The sequence below is a fragment of the Manacus vitellinus genome, unplaced genomic scaffold, assembly GCF_001715985.3.
Source record: "Manacus vitellinus isolate BGI_N305 unplaced genomic scaffold, ASM171598v3 ctg7180002428225_pilon, whole genome shotgun sequence".
NCBI lineage: Eukaryota > Metazoa > Chordata > Aves > Passeriformes > Pipridae > Manacus > Manacus vitellinus.
The window spans coordinates 1-7,938 of NW_021937699.1; the positions used below are offsets into that span (position 1 = coordinate 1).

At 54.4% G+C, this 7,938-nt stretch overlaps 3 long non-coding RNA genes across 9 annotated transcripts; all 3 read right to left on the reverse strand.

The window, feature by feature from the left end:
- Positions 1 to 44: 44 nt before the first annotated feature.
- LOC115307671 lies at positions 45 to 2,553 on the reverse strand. Of its 5 annotated transcripts, XR_003916017.1 has the most exons (4): positions 2,504 to 2,553; positions 1,230 to 1,334; positions 802 to 1,105; positions 45 to 300 (listed from the first exon to the last, which is right to left on the reverse strand). It is a non-coding gene; the product is annotated as an uncharacterized LOC115307671 (long non-coding RNA). The 5 variants fall into 5 exon arrangements; XR_003916020.1 differs by lacking the exon at positions 1,230 to 1,334 and having other exon boundaries at positions 46 to 300; positions 2,504 to 2,528; XR_003916019.1 differs by lacking the exon at positions 2,504 to 2,553 and having other exon boundaries at positions 46 to 300; positions 1,226 to 1,442.
- Positions 2,554 to 2,562: 9 nt separating this feature from the next.
- Positions 2,563 to 4,953, reverse strand: LOC115307675. Of its 3 annotated transcripts, none has more exons than XR_003916025.1 (4): positions 3,965 to 4,953; positions 3,570 to 3,873; positions 2,944 to 3,068; positions 2,563 to 2,622 (listed from the first exon to the last, which is right to left on the reverse strand). It is a non-coding gene; the product is annotated as an uncharacterized LOC115307675 (long non-coding RNA). The 3 variants fall into 3 exon arrangements; XR_003916026.1 differs by having other exon boundaries at positions 3,994 to 4,952; XR_003916023.1 differs by having other exon boundaries at positions 2,564 to 2,622; positions 3,998 to 4,951.
- A 1,372-nt stretch (positions 4,954 to 6,325) lies between these two features.
- LOC115307670 lies at positions 6,326 to 7,938 on the reverse strand. The gene is made up of 3 exons (XR_003916013.1): positions 7,912 to 7,938; positions 6,884 to 7,079; positions 6,326 to 6,514 (listed from the first exon to the last, which is right to left on the reverse strand). It is a non-coding gene; the product is annotated as an uncharacterized LOC115307670 (long non-coding RNA).

Here is a 7,938-nt window from a genome sequence, read left to right on the forward strand (position 1 = left end):
AGCCCTGAATCCTAACACAGGCTGAGACACAAACTCTTAAGGATCCACTTTGTCCTGCTCACCAACCAAAAGGAGCTTTCTGAACTCAAGAATAACAGACCCCAGGTCCTTTTTCTGCAACTTTACCTGCTATAAATGTGACCCACAAGACCTGCAAAGGCCCTTCCCACTTCACCTGCAGGGCTGGCAGTGCCACCACTGGACACGGCCCCAGTGGCTGGGCAGGAACGGAGGGGCTGGGGCGTCCAATCCATCGGCCCAGGCGGCACCAGGAGTTCCTGCAGTTCCTGAGGGGAGAGCCTCAAGCCAACAAAGGGTTAGGAAGAGCATTTGAAACTTCAATGTGTCTATCTCCTGGAATATGGGGACTTTGATAAGTCCTAAGGGTGCAAAAAGGACGCACTCAAGGCTATCTATTAAAAGGATCTACCAGCACTCAAAAGCTATCACTGTCCTTCTGTCAGGGGGAACTCAGCAAACTCTCTTTGCCAGGAGCCTCCAGAAGGACTTCCAGCTTTTGGGGCTCCCTTTTAACCATTTTTCCCATCACTCCAGCAGGGACTATCACCTGCCCTACAGGGGGAACAGCCCACAAAGTTCACCATCAGGGATGCCATTAACTGAAAGTCCCTTCTCAGGGGGGTCACTGCACACCTTGGCCTTTCTTTGCCCTCCCCACCAAAGATGCTTCCAACAGTTCTGACACATCTGGCAGACCCAGAGCTCTCCTCAGGGAATGCTTCAGCTGCTTAAAGGCTGCCCTTGCACCATCTATTCAAAAAGTTGCCATAACAGTCTTACCACACATCCCGAGGGAGCAATGCAGAGTCCAGCCCGTCCCACCATTCCCAGCAAGGCAGTTCATGGGCTGTCTGGGGCTCAGGGAGGAGTCACGGGGCTTCTCTTCTTCCTGCCTGCTTGCCCCATTTTCTCCTGCAAAAGCAAAGCTTTCTTGGCTTTCCTCGCTCAAGGAGATGCAAAGGCCATCTTTTAAATCCAATACTGGAAACTCCTCCAGGTTGTCATTCAAGGTGCTTCTCTCAGGTCCTGCACTAATCAATCATCTTGTCCACTGGTTTTCTTGGCAGGTTCTTGCATTCACGTCCTACAAGCAAACCAGGAGGAGCCAATTTAGCTGTTCCTGCAACCAATCCAGTCTGGCACTCTGATTTTAAAGGATACTGGGTTGGCCTTACCCATAGAGATCCCACATCAGGGGTAATACCTACAGGTTCTGCCCTCTTCCACTCTCCTGCAGCTCCACTGGCCCACACCACAGGAACAACTGCAGCTGCCACTTCAGTGGGGGCCTTGCTGCTGACAGGAGTTATTCCCTGCACAACAAGAGCTGCTGCTTGGACACATTTAGTTTCAGCAATTACAGTGTCAATAGACCCAGTTTTCAACTGCATTTCTGCCTCAACTTTCCCAATCAATCTCTTCCTAGCACAGGTTTGGGTGAGTTTGGCCAACAGACCAACTGAGGAATTCCCCAATGTTTTCCCAGTTTGACCCCTGTCACACCAATCACCTTAACACTGCCAGTCCATAATTCTCATTCTGCTGTGTTCAGGACTGAGCAAGTTGGACCTGTGTCTGAGCAGGACATGTGCAAACCAAATGCTGGGGACTGGAACACACACGTGGCACTCCTGCAGCTCTCACAGTCACATTCCAGAGAAAACAGCCAATTGCACCCTCACTGCTCATTTCTTAATCCCAATCCCACACTTGTTTGGCACTTGGAGCACCACTTTTAGAACCCAATTACAGCCCATTAGAGAGCTCCCTGTCTAGCAGGGACAGGGACCCCTGGGATACTCTCAGCACTGCCTGAATCCATGGCAGGGACCTTGCTTTGAGCTCCCCAGGGCCGGGCACCCCGAGGATCTCCCCGAATAATCCTTTCGGTGCGCGCTGGAGTCCTCGGGGTGCCCCAACCCGGGGGGCACCAACAGCACTGTCCCTCCAGGGGCCAATTTGGTCCCAAAATGCAGGGGGATCTTGCCTGTGTCCCAGACTGGTCCGGGGATCTGAGGCCCTTCCCGAGAAAATCTCGGTGCCGGCGTGAAGGGCCAGAGATCCCTTGGAGCCACGGGAGAGCAGGCACAGAGTCCCTCCTGGGGGGCAATTCTGCTGCCTGAACTCAGCTCTTCAAAGGAACCTCTAAGACTCAATTTACAACTTTTATAAGCCAGGCAATCTTTTATTTCTATGATATTGAATTATCCCAGCCCACCGGGTGCCTTGACAATCAGCTCCCCCAAAGGGCACACGGAGGGGTCTCCACTGCAGCTGATGGGAGGGGTCAGCATTACAGGAGGGCTCATTTTCCTTCCCTGCATTCCTGTTCCACATTCAGGACATTTCCCAACACTTATCACCATACACACCTACCCTTAGAAGGTTTCCAAGGGGCTTCACCGAGGGCCTTCCCAGGTCTGCTCTGTCTGGAGCCCTCCAAGTCCTCAGTGCCTGCCTGAGGAACCTCAACACAACTCACCTGCTTACACAGCAACTTGGTGCTGCTTGCCTGCTGCCTCACTTCCCTTCTTCACCTCCCTTGCTTGGTCCCTTTCAATCCCTGGGCTCAGCTCTGTGCACTTTCCAGGCTCCATCCCACTGCAAAAAGGATTAGCCCTTGTTACATCTCAACACTCAGAGAGCATTCCCCCTTTTTTCTTAACACTGGGCCATCAGGCCAGGGTCTCATTATTTAAAGCACAGTTTGACTCCTCAGTGACAACAACAGCTACAGCCCTGAATCCTAACACAGGCTGAGACACAAACACGGATGGGAACTCTTAAGGATCCACTTTGTCCTGCTCACCAATCAAAAGGAGCTTTCTGAACTCAAGAATAACAGACCCCAGGTCCTTTTACTGCAACTTTACCTGCTATAAATGTGACCCACCAGACCTGCAAAGGCCCTTCCCACTTCACCTGCAGGGCTGGCAGTGCCACCACTGGACACGGCCCCAGTGGCCGGGCAGGAACGGAGGGGCTGGGGCGTCCAATCCATCGGCCCAGGCGGCACCAGGAGTTCCTGCAGTTCCTGAGGGGAGAGCCTCAAGCCAACAAAGGATTAGGAAGAATATTTTAAACTTCAATGTGTCTATCTCCTGGAATATGGGGACTTTGATAAGTCCTACTGGTGCAACAAGGACACACTCAAGGCTATCTATTAAAAGGATCTACCAGCACTCAAAAGCTATCACTGTCCTTCTGTCAGGGGGAACGCAGCAAACTCTCTTTGCCAGGAGCCTCCAGGAGGACTTCCAGCTTTTGGGGCTCCCTTTTAACCATTTTTCCCATAACTGGAGCTGGGACTATCACCTGCCCTACAGGGGGAACAGCCCACAAAGTTCACCATCAGGGATGCCATTAACTGAAAGTCCCTTCTCAGTGGGGTCACTGCACACCTTGGCCTTTGTTTGCCCTCCCCACCAAAGATGCTTCCAACAGTTCTGACACATCTGGCAGACCCAGAGCTCTCCTCAGGGAATGCTTCAGCTGCTTAAAGGCTGCCCTTGCACCATCTATTCAAAAAGTCGCCATAACAGTCTTACCACACATCCCGAGGGAGCAATGCAGAGTCCAGCCCGTCCCACCATTCCCAGCAAGGCAGTTCATGGGCTGTCTGGGGCTCAGGGAGGAGTCACGGGGCTTCTCTTCTTCCTGCCTGCTTGCCCCATTTTCTCCTGCAAAAGCAAAGCTTTCTTGGCTTTCCTTGCTCAAGGAGATGCAAAGGCCATCTTTTAAATCCAATACTGGAAACTCCTCCAGGTTGTCATTCAAGGTGCTTCTCTCAGGTCCTGCACTAATCAATCATCTTGTCCACTGGTTTTCTTGGCAGGTTCTTGCATTCACGTCCTACAAGCAAACCAGGAGAAGCCAATTTAGCTGTTCCTGCAACCAATCCAGTCTGGCATTCTGATTTTAAAGGATACTGGGTTGGCCTTACCCATAGAGATCCCACATCAGGGGTAATACCTACAGGTTCTGCCCTCTTCCACTCTCCTGCAGCTCCACTGGCCCACACCACAGGAACAACTGCAGCTGCCACTTCAGTCAGGGCCTTGCTGCTGACAGGAGTTATTCCCTGCACAACAAGAGCTGCTGCTTGGACACATTTAGTTTCAGCAATTACAGTGTCAAGAGCCCCAGTTTTCAATTCCATTTCTGCCTCAACTTTTCCAGCCCATCACTTCCTAGCAGAGGTTTGGGTGAGTTTGGCAAAAACACAAACTGAGGAATTCCCCAATGTTTTCCCAGTTTGACCCCTGTCACACCAATCACCTTAACACTGCCAGTCCATAATTCTCATTCTGCTGTGTTCAGGACTGAGGAAATTGTACTTGTGTCTGAGCAGGACATGTGCAAACCAAATGCTGGGGACTGGAACACACACCTGGCACTCCTGCAGCTCTCACAGTCACATTCCAGAGAAAACAGCCAATTGCACCCTCACTGCTCATTTCTTAATCCCAATCCCACACTTGTTTGGCACTTGGAGCACCACTTTTAGAACCCAATTACAGCCCATTAGAGAGCTCCCTGTCTAGCAGGGACAGGGACCCCTGGGATACTCTCAGCAATGCCTGAATCCATGGCAGGGACCTTGCTTTGAGCTCCCCAGGGCCGGGCACCCCGAGGATCTCCCCGAATAATCCTTTCGGTGCGCGCTGGAGTCCTCGGGGTGCCCCAACCCGGGGGGCACCAACAGCACTGTCCCTCCAGGGGCCAATTTGGTCCCAAAATGCAGGGGGATCTTGCCTGTGTCCCAGACTGGTCCGGGGATCTGAGGCCCTTCCCGAGAAAATCTCGGTGCCGGCGTGAAGGGCCAGAGATCCCTTGGAGCCACGGGAGAGCAGGCACAGAGTCCCTCCTGGGGGGCAATTTGCCTGCCTGAAATCAGCTCTTCAAAGGAGCCTCTAAGACTCAGCTGGTGAGTTTTAGAAGCCAGGCATTCCTACACACTAAGGTATGTTAAGAGCTTACTGACTAAAAACACATAAGGTTTTTATCATTGACATCTGAACTTTCACAGACAACTCCTTTCCCCTTTCAGTACAAAATTATTTTCATAGTATCATTTAATAAGAAGTGCCCAGGAACCCCAGACCGTGCTTTCCAAAACAGAAAAAAAACAGAGGGAAGGACAAGTGTAACACACTCCAGAACAGACCCGACTGTAGTTTTACTCATTGTGTTCAAATACAGCATAATAAAACTCCAGCAGGAGTGCTGGCACATTCCCAGTGGTATCTTGCAAGTCCATCCTACAGCTGCAGTAGGCAAGTTGGAGTCATACAAGTCCCTTGTTCCTGCAGATGCCTGGGGATCCTCTCCATCCGCCTCGTGCTCTCCCAACAGCAGAAAGGGTGACCTCAGGGACACGGTGGCACTCGACATCCTGCTGAGAGAGCAAGGAAACCTTTTTTTGCTAGAGAGCACAGCAACCCCCCCTGTCCTTGCAAACTGCCTCCTTGCAAAAGAGGAACCAGGTCTCCTGGACATTTCTCCAACACTCAAGGTCTTTTGAAGCTGCTCTCGTGGCACCAAACCTGCTCGGGGTCTCTCCCAGCTGTTGGCTCTCCTTGGAGTTAACAGGCACACACTCCATTCCATCCTCCCCCAGCCAAACCCAATTCTCACGGGCAGGACGGGCCCTGCCCTTCCCTGTCCAAGTTCCCAGCTCGGCCCAGCCGTGGGGACAGAGCAGCTTCCCAAGGCAGCTCCCGCCCGGCAGGAAGCACAACTCGCCACACTCCACCAGCCGCTGGGCACGGACCTGAGCTGAGCCCCAGGGAGGGCACGACTGGACAGAAAAGGAGCAAAAAGCGTTAATGCAGCACCAAGAAACTGAGACCAGTCTTTGCCTCCTAACCCTGCACGGGGAAAGCCTTTGGGATGCCGAGGCAAAGCCTGAAACACCCAGAGAGCACCGGCCCCACAGCCCTGCCACGGCTCCCCCCGGGGTTACCCGGCAGGTAAGGGGCTTACCCGGGCCCCGCCGCCCAGCACAAGGCGCCCCTAAACGCCCCCGGCTGCCCCGGTGCACAAACCCAGCGGCCAAGGCGCTCTCCCCTCCGCAGCCCGGGCAGCAGCGGGGCCGCACCCTCAGCCCCCACACACAACCGCCCCCACCTGCCCCGCCGGCCCTTTATACCGCGGGCCGGCAGCGCTGCCCAATCAGCACTCGAGCGCCTCCGCCCAATCCCAGCCCGCCTGGCCCTGCGGCCCCGCCCCGCCCGCTCAGCCCGGCCCCGGCCCTCGGCGCGGCCCCGGCCCCCGTTCCCTCCGCGCGGCTCCCGCCGCAGCCCCGGCGGGCTGAAAGCCCAGAGCCAACGGGAACTCCAGCCAGCTGCAGGCAGATGTTACTCTGTCCCAGTTTGCCAGGGGTGGGCACGAAGGGGCCCTTCCCCGTTCGGAAGTGGAAGTTGTCCCCTGTGCACAGCCCGCTCTGATCCTCGGCCTCGTGGGAGCCAATTCCCTTGTCCCAGCCCACTTCCTGCAGAGAAGAAAGGGAAAGATTGCACAGAAGGGAGACATTCTTCCCTGGGAGGGTGGGGAGGTGGCCTGGCACAGAGAAGTTGTGGCTGCCCCATCCCTGCAAGTGGCCAAGGCCAGGCTGGAGGTCTATTAGAAGGTGTCCCTGCCTGTGGCAGGGGGTGGAAGGAGATGATCCCTGAGATCCTTTCCAACCCAAACCACTCCAGGATCCCAGGATGATTCCATGCTCTCTCTCTGCATTTCTTTGGCATCATTTCCTCTCAAAAACAACATCTGCGATTTAGTTGATTGCTAAAGCCATCATTTTAAAATCATCTCAGGAATCCAAAGGGACTGGAAAACACACAGAAATCATTCCTGCACCCACCAAAGCATTAGGAATTGGAACCCGATTCCCTCATCTCTCTCCTTGTTCTTCTTGGCTGGAAAACCTGATGATCCCCACTGGCTGTTTTTAGGCTGCTTTTCTTCCACAGCTCCTTTCCTCCCGGCTGAAACCTCCTGGCATCTTCAGGCCTTATCTGGAGGGAAGCCCCTCTGAAGTATTTCCTCTCGTGGCAATTCTGTGGGATGAAGAAGTAAAAAAAGCACATCAAGAGCTCCTTCTACCCCCTTCCCTCGCAAACACCCTCCCAGCTTGTCCTTGGCAGCTCCATCCCCCCGGCAGCGGCACCCGACGCTTCGGCTCCGCTGGGAAAGGGACAGCAAGTGCAGAAGCAAGTTCAGGTCTGGGCAGGGGCTCCCTGGGGAACGGCCCTTCAGTGCTTTAGTCCGTGGCCTTTCCTGCTGCCCTCCCTCCTGGAGGCAGAGGATGACCCGTCCCTTGTTTCTCCCACGCTGGCAGACCCAGGTCCTGCTCCTTTGTCCCCACTTTTCTTGGCAGACCCGGCATCATTTCCCAGGGTCCCCAGGAAACTTCTGCACTCGACCCATTGCTAAGTGCAGAGCAAAGGGCAAGGGAAGGACAAATTTCTCAGCACCCACCCCCTGGAATTTCCCTCCTCCGCAGCACGCTCCCGTTCCCGCTGTCTCTGGAGGTGCCCGCACGAGTCCTCCTTCTCCCAGCACCTCTGAGAATGTCCTTTTCACCCAGGTCCTGCTTACCATCGTCCAACAAAACACGCTGACAACATTTGTCATGATGCCAGTGGAGAGATATTAGAGCACACTGCACAGGGAAGCTGAGGCTGCCCCATCCCTGGAAGTGTTCCAGGCCAGGCTGGACGGGACTTGGAGCAACTGGGGATGAGAGTGGAAGGTGCCCCTGCCCACGGAAGACAGGCTGGCCTTTGAAGGTCCCCTTCGAACCAAATCGCTCCCTGATTCCCCTCCAAAATCACTCCCAAAGAGACACAGCAATCAAAGCAGAGGGACTGCACTCCCAGCTTTTCTTACCTGCAGGCACACACAGCACAGCACATT